Raw genomic sequence first — 16,138 nt, 5'->3', positions numbered from 1 at the left:
AATTTCAATTTATATACCGTCCGAAACCCCTTTGCATCTGCATCATTATTATTTTTTGCTATGCTGACATATCATAAAATATCAGGACAGTGTATAGTGTTAAAAACAGAACACAATAAAAAATATAAAATTATAAAATAAAAATACATAAACTGTTTAAGGTGACTGGCTAATCAAATTGAAAATTAACAGCTAAAAAAGCCTATTGGGGTAAAAAGGTAGTTAAGAGATGCCTGAAAGTCCACAGCAAGGATGCCTGCCAAATCTTTGCTGGAAGAGTGCGTCCCACAGAAGGGACCAGTACTGTAACACTGAATGTCCAACTTCTAATTGAGGTCCTGCAATGTGGGGAACAACTGACAGCACTCCTCTGGATGGTTGTGTTATATTATAAGGGTTCAGGTGGTCCTTAAGATATGTTAGTACTAAGTTGCTCAGGGCTTTGTATATCAACGCAAAGACATTGAACTTGGCCTGGTAGCATATGCAAATGCTTTAGCAGAGGTGTCCCATGCTGCCAGCTGTTTGCTCCCAACAGCAGTCTAGCCCAGAGCTTTCCAAACTTTGCATGTTAGTGACACACTTTTTAGACATGCATCATTTCACGACACACTCATTCAGTTTTGCTAGCAAACCAGAGGTTAAACTAACCCCTTTCCAGCCGCAGGAGGAGCACGGGGAGTGTTTGCAGCTGACACATTAACATGTTGCGACACACAGTTTGGAAAGCTCTGGTCTAGCTACTAAATGTGTGGTGGAGTCTCCTTCTTTGGAGTCTCCTTCTTTGAAGGTCTTTAAGCAGAGGCTTGACAGGCATATGTCAAGAATGCTTTGATGGTGTTTCCTGCTTGGCAGGGGGTTGGACTGGATGGCCCTTGTGGTCTCTTCCAACTCTATGATTCTATGAATTCTGCACCAGCTGGAGTTTCCAGACCAGGCACAACAGCAGCTCCACATAAATGGGACTGACCTATGTGAAGTGCTGTAAATGCTCTGAACATATTTTATAGATGTCAAGTATTTTTTGCCCCCAGTTATTCTACAAAGCATTCGCAAATGAAGCTGCAAATCAAAAGGGCAGCTGTCTACATCACGCAGCACCTAAAATCAAGATACTGTAGGTTTCAGCCTTTGCAGAATAGGGCCAAGTCACTGAAGGACTAATGAATTACAGAGGCACGATTTTTGAAAGTTCAGCAATATGATATTCATAAATACGGAAAGTGTTATTAATTTGTCTAAACCCCTCAAGGACTCCATGCAGAAAAGGATAGGCAGAGTAGGAATAAATTTGATTAATTAAGCAGCGAAACTACAGTAATTGGAGGCATAAACAATTCAAAAGTACTATTGTAGTTGTAACGGTTACAGTGACAATTTTTTAGTGCATTGAACTCTTACACAGAATTGCAATTACAGTATCATCAATCTTTTAAAAAATAAAGTAAAATAAAATAAGTGAACCACCTTTTTAGCCCTATGTGACTAAACTCCACTCGACACACAGGCTGGAATTCTGATGTCACTTTTCAAAATATGGAGATAGAGGACAAAGACTCATGTATGACAAAACTAAGAAACAAGGAGAGACTTGGTGGGGAAGGCCAAATGCTTCTCTAGTTCATTACCCTGTTCTCACATTGGGAGCCTGCAAGAAGGAACTGATCACAGCATCCTCCCTATTTGTTACACCCAGAAATTGACCTTCAGAAGGAGAGCATAGCTCTCGTGGCTAGTGGCTACTGAACGCCTTATTCTCCATTCATCTGTCAAATACCCTTTTTAAATGATCCAAGTTGGTGGCCATTGTGTGAAGGCCACGTTTGTTGGCTAAGAAATGTAACATTTCAGCAAATTACATGAGAACACAGAAATAACTCTGTTGGATGAGGCCAAAGGTCTTTCTAGGAGTTTCCCCACTGTTATCTCCCTGCGAATTGTATCCTAGTTTCATATTGCATGTAGCCATTCAAGATTAGCAACCATTGTCAGACTTACCTTTCATTAATGAAGAAGGATGGTCCTCCATTCCTACATGTTGCCTTCACAGCGAGACTCAGGATCCCATCCTTCTGTCACTGGGTTAGAGAAAAGCAAAGATGCACAGTTTCCATACTGCATATAAAACATATGACTTGTTGGGTCCCCTGCTAGGTTTTTTAAAAATAAAATCTTTAGAGCTATCATCTAATTATGCCTAATGCAACATTTTGAGGAAATGCTGATATTTTGCCTTGGGCAAAGTAGGCAATGAAGGAAAGGAAAAAAACCCCGAGAAGAGAATGTTCACAGTTTCAGCTTAGAAAGCAATAAGTCTGATTTCCTCATTGTGCTACAAAATGCTCCCTCCTCCCCCAAAATCACCACAGGTTCCCCAATGCAGGGGGCATTTGTTTATTTTATTAAATACCTATACTGCCTTTCATATGATGATAACAGAGTGGTGCTTGTTTTTAACTTATCCGTAGCTGATGAGTGCTTGTACCATTGAACGCAACTGTGTGCACTTAATCGTTCAACAGTAACAATGGTTACCTGGATACGACATTGCAGGGAAAAACTAGTGGGCATCAGGTACATATCTGAGCATGCACATTCTGACCTCTCTTCTTGTGCCTTCACTCTGGAGAGGCTTTTTGAATTTGGTCCTTTCACTCCCACAATGACATCATCACTGCAGGACCCCCTACAGCAAAATAGGTGGCTTTGGAAAAGAGGCTCACAAGGCTTGCTAATAATAATAATAATAATAATAATAATAATAATAATAATAATAATAATTTATTATTTATACCCCGCCCATCTGGCTGGGTTTCCCCAGCCACTCTGGGCAGCATCCAACAAGATTAAAAATACATTAAAACAGGGCTGGATTTAGGTTTGATGAGGCCCTAAGCTACTGAAGGTAATGGGGCCCTTTATATGTTCAGCTGTCCTTTGTCAACAACAAATTGTCACTGTTTTTTTGTGTTGAATATATGTTATATGGTAATTTATGGACCTAATAGGTATCTAAAGCCATTTGCACATAACAAATAGGAGCCTACACAACACAAAACACTGTTACTGTATGTAGGTTTTATTTTATTTGTTTTTTTATCTTATATTTTGGAAATGTACATCCAGGTTTTTTTTCCTTTAATTTTTTTTGGGGGGGGGGCAAGAGAGTGGGGCCCTAAGCTAGGCATCCCCAAACTGCGGCCCTCCAGATGTTTTGGCCAACAGCTCCCATGATCCCTAGCTAACAGGACCAGTGGTCAGGGATGATGGGGATTGTAGTCCAAAGCATCTGGAGGGCCAAAGTTTGGGGATGCCTGCCCTAAGCTATAGCTTGTTTAGCCTACATAAATCTGGTGTTGCATTAAAATATGAGTAATAAAAAACTTCCCTAAACAGGGCTGCCTTCAGATGTCTTCTAAACGTCAGATAGTTGTTTATCTCCTTGACATCTGATGGGAGGGCGTTCCACAGGGCAGGTGCCACTACCGAGAAGGCCCTCTGCCTGGTTCCCTGTGACTTCGCTTCTCACAGTGAGGTCCTCAGTGCTGGACCTCAGTGTCCGGGTTGAACAATGGGGGGGGGGGAGACACTCCTTACGTATACTTACGTATACTTAAAGACATATACTTAAAGGTGTAGGATTGCAATATTTTGAAGAGCAAAAAAGAGGACACATTTGCCGACTACTACTTTTAACTATGGGTCGCTCTGATGACTCTACCCATGAAAAAGAGAATGTGTCCAGGAAAAAAAAAGGACACATGGCAACCCTAAATTGCATGGGCTTGTGGTTTTCCAGTTGCTGTAAAGTTGGTTTGAAAGGGCAGGGGGCAGAAACAGGATGTGCACACACATTACTAAGAACACTGTCTGAACACGGCTTTAAAATGCAGCACTAGAAACATGATGAATGCACATTAAATATAAGTGTGAACATACTCTAAGTAAGGAGGCAACTATTTCAAAACCCTCAGAAAAGGGCTGGGGTGGGGGGTGGGGATAACGGAAGAATTTGAGCTAAAAGGGAAATGGTCCAAAGCTTCATATTAATAGGAACTTGCACGGGAGGGGGGGGGGAAGTTAGTAGTTAGCTCTCATTACCTATTGCATAGCCTTTGCTTTGTATTTAATCAAATTTGTTGCTCAGCTTAAATCCCCAACTGTTGTCCCGTCTCTTCATTGTGGGCGTCTCGGTGCAGAGTGCTAATTGAGAACACTCGTGCCCATTCCATGCATAGTCTAAAGCAGCTTATGAAAAATACGTTTCCGAATAAAGCAATTAGTCTGTTGCTGGAACTCTACCTCAGCTTTCTTTGTTGTCTCGAATTGACAATGACAATTTTAGCTATGGAAAATGTTATATGAAAATTTTTAGGCTGGAAGCTGGGGCCATTTCCTTTTTAATATTAATTAGAATTAGATACTATCTGCTCCTTTCCCACACCACAATTTGGATGGGTTCCCCTGAATGCTTTATACATCTTAATGCAAATTAGTCTTTATTGATCTCTGGTGCCTGGGAAGAAATCAAGATTGAATTTTGTGTAAAGCAGCTGTTGTTTAGAGAACTGATACTCTGAAATCAGCAAGTGTTATGGATAAGGATGCAGATGAACCAAACCTGATCTTCTACAGAATTCATCTGCAAAGAGTTTCTTTCCTTTAATACACAGGAGTAGATGAACAAATGAGAGAGAAAGTGCAAATGAATCTCTTCTTTTCATTTCGAAATAGCAAGTAACAATGCGACACTTGATTAATTCCACTGATGGACTTTTCAGAGATGATCTTTACATTTAACTCACTGAGGAGGGGAGACACTGTCTGCATTTCTTATAATAGCTTCTATTCTCTGTTCTAGTTCTTTGCAACTTAATGCTGAACACCTTTATAAAATACCCTTAACCCTCGCACAATCCATAGAAAGGCTCCGTCTTCCAGGCGCCTTTGAATTAGTCAAGAAATGTTGTTTCTGAATTGCTGCAATTCTGAACTTTGTGAGCTTTTGCAAAATGGGTTTAGTGAATTGTAAAGTGTTACAATGCATATATAATAAACACAAGCACAATAAAGAACCAAGCCTATGACAGAATTCATTCACATAATAATACCTCCATAGGTCTTAAATAATTTGTAGATAAACATTTGCATGCATACCTGCAGAGTATGCATACATACCTATGAATATTAGAAATGATAATTGCAAATGCATACCTACAGAATTGGAGGAGGGATTAGGAAGTGGAGCAACTAAAAGCTGAAGCAAATTCCACATGCACAACGTTATAAACAAATGAGATAAAAGCCAGAACAATTCTTAGTGTATCATTATTATTTTCTTCCATTTCAGAAATGAGACCATTCAGGAATCCAACATCCAGGGAGAAATTTGGAATGTGAAGAACTTTGAAAGCTTCCCAACTAAGGTTGAACGGCAGATTTTCTGTTGTGTTTACAAAGGCTATCTAAAAAATAAATGATAAATGCACCGGTTTGCAGGTGTTTTTTTTAAAGGCACTGGGTTTTGGGGTTAGTTACAATTCTTAATGTCAAAATCTTGTCTTCTGTCATCTTTTAAAAAGCCTCAGTGGTAAGCCACACTTCTTGTTGCTTTCTGCACTACAGCAGAAAAAAGTCAATAGTATCTCTTAAGATAATTATGAAATAAATTATGTACAACCCATTGCAATTTGTACCACACTCTGCAGAGTAAAATACTTAAGATACACGGAAGGCAATGTATTTCTCTGCAATTATTGCATGCATTATGTGGTAGCATATAGGATATTACAGCTAGAAGGGAATTGTAAAGGCCAAAGGTTATTGCTCCTACCCAGTATATGAAAAAAGAGGATTAATTATAGCCCAACAGATTTGTATTGGGAATCCATTCCTGAGTGAGTGCAATTGCTTATGGAACCAAAATGGTGCCACCCATTGACCAGATGAGGGATCAGGCTTGGGGGAGCCCCCAGATTTTCAGAAGTACAAACCTATTTTGGGGGGAGCTATAGGAGCCCCCACCTCAACAGTCCAGTGAAGACTGAGCATGCTCAGTTGCTTAGCAGCAAAAGTGCTGCACTGCATTTAAAGGATGAAGATAGAAGTAGGCCTCCTTGGCTAGAGAAGCTGAGTCAGGCATGTATGGAAAGGAGGTAAAGGGAGGCGAGAGCCTGAGTCTCCTTTGCAGAGTGGATCCCTGTATTTTAACCTGCTGGGACCTGCCCGGGATAAAGCATGTCTTGGGGCTCAGAATCTGCTACCCCCATCTTGCTGTGACCCTCCACAGGGTCCTCAAGGTGTCCAAGATTCTCTGACCATCCCTCCAAGACAGGACTCAAGAGATGCTGGCAAATATATGTTAGCAAAACAGATAAAACCGGGTGTGGTCATGGGGATGTGGGCAGCATAAAGGAAGAAGACAGTTGCACCTCTTCAATCCATGGCCGTGCCCCTGTCAATGGTAGCTTGAAACCTGATGCAAAAAGAAGTCTCTCCCATTAACTTTTTAAAAGGCTGTCCTGCCCACATTGCCAGCATTCAATCACGGTGCACACTGCCACAACTCAATATGATAGTCTGTGCTACATGAGACTATGGGTTATACCCAAACCAGCATGAAGTCATGGTCCTGTCGGCACAAGGTTTTCCACGTGTGCAACAGGACTTACCCCTAAATCTGTTCTAGGGGTCCCCAGACCCCCTGGGACATTTTTTAGGAGAGTGCAGAGCATGGGTGGGTAGGAGAGGGGGAAAGTCCTGTTGTACAAATGAAAATCCTTGTGCTAATGGGATACATATGTTAGCTGGATACTGCACAATACCTCTCTTCACAAGGTTGCATTTTGGTGATAAGTTTTTTTTAAAAGCAAGCAATCGAGCAAATATACAAAATACATTCTGCACAGAATAGCAACAAAGGAAACTGAATGCATTGCGCACACCTCTCCGCCTAGGATGCTAACAGGTACCTTGCTTTGGCACTCTGGACACACCCAACTATTCCCTATTTAAGTTGACCAGCTAAGTATATTTATACTCCACTTTTCAGCCAAGATTAGCTCCTGGAGCAGCTTACAATAAAGGTAATTCCACAAGATGTGTATGTGTGTGGCATGGTGTGGTTAGGTAAGTAGTATGGGTGATCCCAGCTATTTATCCTCTTGTATTTGTGATCAAGTTGATATTTCTATAGTGACATGCCCTAGCTTCTGAATTGCATTTTGATCTTTCTAGGCAACAAATGATATAATTGTGGGGTGTTTTTTTTTTTTTTGCTTTTAAAAAAGACAGCATCCACAATGATAAAATACAGTCTCCAGCAGATGGCAGGATTAGGACTATCAAATTTTATGACCGACTTTTTCATATCTTCTTCTATCATATTCATGACACACACACAGGATCCAGAGTCCCCAACTACATTAGAACTTCAGCTTTTTTACTTTCCATTAGAGATGAAGATTTCTAGTCTCGGAAGCTGAGAATCCCACTTCATAAATACCCCAATCCAGCTAGAAACACTATATGTGTTTTCTGTGCATGTGCCCCAAACCCAGCGGAGGGCCCTGCATGCACACAAATACCGTGCAAATGGATCCTGTCTGATACAGCAGCTGGAGCTGTGCATATGGAGCCCTTTCAAAGAGGCTGAATAATACCAGAGATCAGGTGTTTGGGAGGAAGAGGAGATTGCATCCAGATCTTCCTGCTCCCTGTCTGACAACTGATCAAAAGGACTCCAGTCTTTTTTCAAAGGGCTATTTATGCGTTCTTTTGGACCGAAACTCTAATGTTCCTTTATGTGCCTCCAATCGTTCCTTGCCAGCTGTGACTAACCAGGAGAGGTTTTATGTGCCCTGCATGTGCTATCAGGTGAGGGACAGAGTTTGGTCATCAGCATTGCTTTTTCTGGGGGTACTCAAGGGTTCACAGTACCGGCACCTCTCCCCCCCTCAATGTTAAAAGCGTGGCACTTACTGTAACAACATTATGGTGAGTACCGGAACCTTGTTTTCTTTAAAAGAAAAGCACTGGTCATCAGAAAACGATCACATGGTCCCTATTGGTTGCTGGGGTTGGTCTAATTTGTCCCATGGGCTAGTTAAGCTAGTTGGTAGATCTTTTACGATTACATGTCAGTAAATTTGTATGTGTCTTGGGATTGAGGCGACTGAGCATTAATCCCCAGGAAAGGGTTTATAAACTGAAGGGTATTTTATTAGCAAAATATATTACACTATGAACATCAGCTAAATTTAGTACAAACCGCTGGGAGTGTTTCTTGTGCAAACCCTACTAAAGTAAATCAAAGCTGAGCAATAACATTATTGCAATTCAATGGGGCTTGCTCAAGATAAATTCCAGGTGGCGCCTGAGATCATTGGTCTGTGTAGTTCAATGCTGTCATCTCTAACTTTTCCTTTTTTTTGTTTTGACTTTTCAATTCAAATTTGACTTTATTAGAATTTGAATTAAAATACATTCACAAACACACTCAAAAAACAAACATACAAAACAAACAATAACATAGAAATAATATAAAAATAATAATATACAAAATCATATATAACTGATAATAATAATATAACATAAAGAATAATTTCAAATAGCTTCAGCTCCAAATAATAATCATCATCATTCCAGCTATATTCCCAATATTATTTATATCATACGCCTTTACTTTAATCATTCCTCTCTATCTCCTCCTCCCGTAGAAGACTTCCACTTATCTCTATCTCAGGTTCTTTAATTAATATTCTCTAATACTGCTCTCCCTTAATTCTATATGATTATATACATAGATCCAATAATCCTCAAATAATATCTAGGTTCAAATAACATCCGAACTCATAAGTACAATAAAATAAAATAAAAAATCACCATTATCCAGTTGTCTCTATTTAAATTGATTCAGGTTGGCTCAATACAAGATATTAAAAATAGACCCAAGATTTTACCGTGGGGCACTGTGGGGCATCTCTAACTTTTCCATAGCCATCTCTATAGGAGCCTTTAAGTGAAAGTACCAACCAGCAACTTTATACATGCAAAAGCTTGTGCTCTTGCACTACACGGCACATGATTAAACTATGGAAGTTGCTCTCACAGGATGTGGTGTTGGCCACCAACTGGCTTTAAGCAAAAAAAATTGACAAATTCATAGAAGATGTGGCTGCTCATCATGATGGCTACAAGGCCAGCTCACAAGGCAAGGGGAGGTGACGGCATTAGGCATCAGGATCCACAGGGGCAGCAGATACCAACGTAGATCTTTCTTTCCCCCCTTGTGATAGTTTTTTTCACAGTAGATCTTCACTCACCCCTTCTTACCTGGCATGGATGGAGGGTGCCATTTTGTGGTTCACATCAGGTGGCAAAATATCTTGGGCTGGTCCTGGATGGCTATATACCACTTCAGCTAACAGAGACCTACTAATCACTGTGAGAACAAAGGGCAGGTGTGGCCTGCTCACTCTTGGCGCCAGACACACCCACCTATGGCATGCAGCCCCCAACAGATTGCCCTTGCAGAAATGCATCCCTTAACTGAAAAGAAGAAGAAAAATAACACATTAATAATAATAATAATAATAATAATAATAATTTATTTATACCCCAGCCACTCTGGGCGGCTTCCAACAGAAACATTAGAATACACTAAGTTCTTAAAGGTAAAAAGCTTCCCCAAACAGGGCTGCCTTCAGATGTCCTCTAAAAGTCTGGTAGTTGTTTTTCTCTTTGACATCTGATGGGAGGGCATTCCACAGGGCAGGTGCCACTACCGAGAAGGCCCTCTGCCTGGTTCCCTGCAACTTGGCTTCTCGCAGTGAGAGAACCGCCAGAGGGCCCTCGGTACTGGACCTCAGTGTCCAGGCAGAGCGATGGGGTGGAGATGCTCCTTCAGGTATGGACCGAGGCCATTTAGGGCTTTAAAGGTCAGCACCAACACTTTGAAATGTGCTCAGAAATGTACTGGGAGCCAATGCAGGTCTTTCAAGACTGGTGTTATGTGGTCTCGGCGGCTGCTCCCAGTCACCAGTCTAGCTGCCGCATTCTGGATTAATTGTAGTTTCCGGGTCACCTTCAAAGGTAGCCCCACATAGAGTGCATTGCAGTAGTCCAAGCGAGAGATAACCAGAGCATGCACCACTCTGGTGAGAAAGTCTGCAGGCAGGTAGGGTCTCAGCCTGTGTACCAGATGGAACTGATAAACAGCTGCCCTGGATACAGAATTAACCTGCGCCTCCATGGACAGCTGTGAGTCCAAAATAACATTTTGGATAATGATAAAAAGAAAAGAATCTGAAACCTGCTCCATATTTTTGAATAACAGTAATGTTTTCATCAAAGCCTTTAAATAATTCTTTATAAGGGCATTGCTTTGGAACCCTGGTGCTTTATTTATCTGTGTATAGTATTTAGATTTATTACTCGCCCTATCACTGGGGCTCAGGATGAATTACTACATTTTAAAAAGGTTAGACATCAAATATTCAAAAATGAAATCATCTTGCTGCATTCAATTCTCTGTGTAAACAATAGATGGAAAAGGCCTTTCTTAGCTTCCAGAAAATGCTCAGACCTTAGTGAATCTTCTGGGGAAAATGGTTTCAAAACCACTGAGGAACGAATGAGAATATCCATGTCTATGACAGGGGTGTGCATCAGCTCTGTGTGTGGGCCAAATAATTAGGTTAGTCAGGATAATTCAGGGGTCTTATCCACCTTGTGCAATATCAATGCTCCACCACCAGCCAGATCAGGACTCCTCCAAAGCCTTGTCTTTCAGTTGCTTGGGGTTTTCCCCCTGTATGCTTTGTACCTTATAGTGCTATAGCAGCTGGGATAGCTCATGAGACTTTTAATCTTAGGTCGTGGGTTTGAGCCCCACCTTGAGTGAAAATTTCCTGCATTGCATGGGGTTGGACTAGATGACCTGCATGGTCCCTTCCAACTCCAAAAGGACCTGTATGTCATTCATCATGCATCAGTTGGATGATCCTAAAATGATCACCACCTGTACAATAAATTAAAATAAATCCCCATGAGCTTTCCAGCTCTCTGTAGGAAACATTCTAGACCAGACCTTCCCAAACTTTTCAAGTTGGTGACACATTTTTTTTGGTCATGCCTCATTTCAAGACACAGTAATTCAGTTTTATTGGAGGTTGAACTAACTGGAGGCTAAACCAACCCTTTCCAACCCCAGGAGGAGCGCAGGGAGCATTTGTGCAATACATCTACACACTGCAGCCAACACACTGTGTCGTGACACACAGTTTGGAAAGTTGTGTTCTAGACAGTCTCACATTGTAAACTCTATTGGAAGCCTGTAAGGCCTAGGTGTGAAACAGAAAAGTTTTTTTTTAACGCACAAGCAAGAATTTACATGACTTGGCCGCTTAATAATTATTTTAAGGTAAGAAAGAGGAGGGGATAAACCCCCTCTTCCTCAAAAATATGAAACAATGATGGTTAATGGAGGAAAGTGAATCTCCTGCAAAATCCCCTGTACCTACTTATCTGAAATTCTAGATGAGCTCTCATGCCTGCAAATTTCATACACTTTGGGCAACGGGGTGGGTGGGTGGGTTACAACCGTTTTTAGATTCCCTGTTATGGTGAATGGGAATACAGACTGAAGTGGAGAAAGCAGAGGGTGATTCAGAAGCAAATTGGACCTCACAGATACAAGAAAAATATTGGGGCCTGTGTCCACTCTTAGTAAAAGCCATCATTATTTGGTCACAGCTCACCAAATATATTGGAACAGCATCTAACAAGAATGCAGTTTATGGTAGGTAGGTCTTAAACAGTACTAGCCATAATTTCTTAACACATCTCTGAGCTGTGTTAAGGCTATGGACATGATTCTATGAAATGTGTTCTGATGGCATTCCTGAACAAATCCTGAACAAATACCAAGGCCAACACCTAAAACTTCTCCATAGGTATTTTTTAAATAAAATATTTATAGGCTGACTTTATAGGTGCCTATACTTTATAGATACATCTCATAGAAGCCAGTTCAAATAATAATAATTCAATACAATATCTATAATACATGATATATAAACACAACATAATTCTACAATACCCTCAAAGTTACTAAGCCCTCAGGAATAAAAAAAACCCCAGATCCAGCTCAACTATGCCATAGCTCAAGCCTGAGTTACTAGTTGCTCAGAAATTCTTGATTTATAGATCATACCTGCTGTTTTTTTAAAAAAATCACCCAAAGCAGCACAAAAGCAACAATAAAACAGGATTCGACTAGACCAGTTGTACAGGAATTTAACATGTCCGGGGGCACATTAATCTGCAACGCGTAAAAATGTACCCCCCCCAAAAGAGATGTGGGACTTTGGGGGCTAGCTGGCATGACAATTACCAACAAATTTTAGACTGTTTGGCTATGGCTGGAAGTCACAAACTTGAGGCCATCAGCCAAATATTCTCTCTCTCCCTGATTGTCCTCAGAAAGCAGGATGACAATGGATTCAGGCAGCATCTGATGTTATGTACCTGGGATTCCTTCCAACTATGGGCAATATAAATGGGAACTAAGTTATAAAAACAGGAAATGGCTGAAGTCCTCTGTGACTTGTATTCAACTGGCAAGCTAAAAGTTTTGGTTTGGGATGGAAATGCCACCCCAGTTACACAGGTATACAGGTATTCGGACATTCAAAGAATGGGGATAGGAATAATGCTTAGGGCAGGTGTGGAGAACCTTTGCCACTCCAGATGTTGCTAAATGACAACTCCCATCACCCCTGGTCATGCTCACTGGGGAAATGGGAGTTGTAAGCTAACAACATCTGGAGGATCAGAGGCTTCCCACACCTGGTGTAGAGGGAACATGTGGAGCACACACCAGCCTTGCTCTCAATGTTCCCATTGCCTCCATTCCCTCACTTTCAATTGGAGGGGGAATTATTTGCGCATTCAGATGAGCATTCTTGGGATCCTCCCCATAGTCAGGGTTCTCAATGTGTTTAGCTAAAAGCGCAATTGATTTTCGCCCTGCTCCTCCCAAAGAATGATCAAAGGTCAGAGGTAAAGCTGTGGTGGGGATACTGAGGGCTGCTGGCATGTTTTCACACTCAGTTTCTAAACCCTTGATTAGGGATCATATTTCTCTTAAAAAATATAAAGATAGCAGCTGACATTTAGCAGGCTGTTCAGCACCTGGGACAGTTCCAGCAGCAGCAGAGGTGAAATCTAGCATTAATTTAAACAAATCTGTGTGTGATTTTTAAAGCTTTCATATAGGCTGAGTTTAACTTGTGCTGTAGCCATTGATCCTGTTGCATCATTCTTGTTGGGTCCCAGTGGGGTATGCATTTCCTTACTGGTGGGAGATGAAGCTTTGGCGCTATTATACCCACCACCAAGGGACAGTACATTTCCAAACACAATTACAGGTGTGGTGCTGACCTTTAAAGCCCTAAACAGCCTCGGTTCAGTATACCTGAAGGAGCATCTCCGCCATTGTTCAGCCTGGGTGCTGAGGTCCAGCTCTGAGGACCTTCTGGTGGTTCCCTCCAGGCAGAGGGCCTTCTTGGTAGTGGTGCCCGCCCTGTGGAACACCGTCCCATCAGATGTCAAGGAAATAAACAACTGACTTTTAGAAGACATCTGAAAGCAGCCCTGTTTAGGAAAGTTTTTAATGTTTGATATTTTCTCGTGCTTTTAATAGTCTGTTGGGAGCTGCCAAGAATGGCTGGGGAAACCCAGCCAGATGGGTGGGGTATAAAGGAAAAAACAACAACAACAATAACAACAACAACACCTGATGTCAAGTCCAGTCCCTGACAGTACCACAACAGCTATAGACTATTGAGAAAGTTCGCTCAGAAAGTTCATTCATTTTATTTCCCTAAGGATTCTGGAAGCCATCTTGTTCCATGAGGTTCTGGAAGTGATCAAACTAAACTGGAACTTGAAAGATAAATAATATGACTTTTCCATCTTAACACAAACCATGGAACAGATTTGCTTTTCCTTTAAAGTTTTATGATTGTGTAATAATTTATGCTATTATTTCCTCCTTTTAAATTATATAGTGCTAGGCCCTCATCACTTGTAAAATTATACTAAAAAAACACAAACCCACACTCAAATGACTTAAGAGCTAGAAACTACACTAACAGCTAACATGTTATTTTCTAAAATATTTAAAGAATTGGGCATTTTCTCCCTCCAGAAATCTTTCAAGGTTTTGGAATATGTGCTCTTTTATGATATGATTTATTTATATGCTCCTCCTTTGGCCCCCAGGCCCCCAAAGTGGTGAGCAGTATATTCAAACAAAAGAACGATGCATTAAGAATGGGACATACATAATCAATCAATCCAAACCATAAATGATACCAAAATCACCAAATACCCACCAGTGTCCATGCGTGTTCACACCATACCGGTAGTTACAGCTCACCAGCATCCCATGAAAGAGGCAGCTCTGCTTTTATATAAGTTCTGAGTTTTCTTGGGGCTGTTATATATAATTCTAGCTGATCCTTGAACTCTCTCTTGTAAAATGTTCCTTGCCTCTGCTTTAATATTGCTTTTAGCTGAGCCGATGTAAAACCCTTTTCACAAAATATAATGCCTTAGGATGTTTGCAAGACAAGGTATTTTAGAGAGCACTTTTATGCTCTGCTCTTTTGCACTTTGCTGTTCAGCCAGTCTGTGATAATTGATAAATTATTCTACTTCTTTTCCTTCTGCCTGTATGGGCTGATCCAAACAACAGCCAGCTTTTCAAGCTACCTGTGAGTGATATTTATGTGATAGGAACTAAGGAAGACCATTTGCCCATCTAAATCAATATTGTCTGCCATGATTGGCAGCAGTTCTCCCAAGTGTTCAGAGAGGAGTTTTCCCCCCAGCCCTACCTAGAAAAGCTGGGAATTACAGCTGCAACTTCTTCTTCTTCTTCTTCTTCTTCTTCTTCTTCTTCTTCTTCTTCTTCTTCTTCTTCTTCTTCTTCTTCTTCTTCTTCCTAATAGTAATAGCAATAGTAATGATAATGATAATACTGTAATTCCATTTATGAATTGCTTCCCACAAGACATATCAAAGCATTTCACAATATACAAAACAGTTACAGTTAAAACAATTGCATATATAAAACCATTTTTAAAAACCACACACACACACACACACACACACACACACACACACACACACTAAAACAACAACAGTGCAGACATAAAATCAATTCATATTCAATCCAGAAACCAACTGGAATAAAGATTGCCATTTACAAGACTTGTTGAAAGAGAAATGTTTTCAGCACAGGCACCCAAAAAGCAATAGAGAATGTGCCTGGCTGAAGGGAGTTCTTTCTACATGTGAAGCTGTTGCTCTGCCACTGAGCTAAAAAGCTCAGGAGAAAGCTCAGTCATTTTGGGATCTGCCTCACCTCCTTAAATTCCTTACCCTGAAAATATTGATCCTTGTTGAAGAGGGACAAGCTTGGAAGACTGACCTGAACAAAAACCTTCTCATACTGGTCTGAAGATGTCTGACACCTCCTAAAGTTATATAATGGCTTGTAGCGCTTGCTTTATACCCTTAATCTGCATATATATTTTAACAGCAATCCTATACATCAGGGGTGCCAAACTTCCAAGAGACTGCCATCTACCCCCACTATACGGTAAATGATTGACCAAAGTTGTTGAGCCTTTTTTAGGGAGAGAGGCCAGAGTTGTTGAGCTTTTTTATTTTTTATGTTGATCAAGGAAGATCCCAGTAGATTGCGATTGTCCAGTTGGACAGGCCTGCTATACATGATTATTCAGAATTAGACCCCCGTGCATTGAGTGAGGCCTGTTCCCAGGAAATTGTGTATAGGATTAAAGTCATTACTCATTGAGTATTATTTGAAGGTATTGCTAGATTGTATTTGTCTTCCTGGAGCCACTGGTGTCAGAACGGTAGGATTAGCCATGAGGGAACATTGCCGTTGCCAACGGGGTTTTGCCTGTTGGGCAATGGTATGTTTGAATCCCATGCACACCATGTCTTGTTAAAAGCAGGAGTTTCCCCCTATAAAATAATTAGCTGCTGCCATCATTAAGCCTGTGGGGAGAAAGGGGGCAGTTAGGAGAGGAGAGGTGGCATT

This window comes from Zootoca vivipara, chromosome 12, assembly GCF_963506605.1.
Source record: "Zootoca vivipara chromosome 12, rZooViv1.1, whole genome shotgun sequence".
Taxonomy (NCBI): Eukaryota; Metazoa; Chordata; class Lepidosauria; order Squamata; family Lacertidae; genus Zootoca; species Zootoca vivipara.
Note: the sequence above shows the minus strand (reverse complement) of the source record.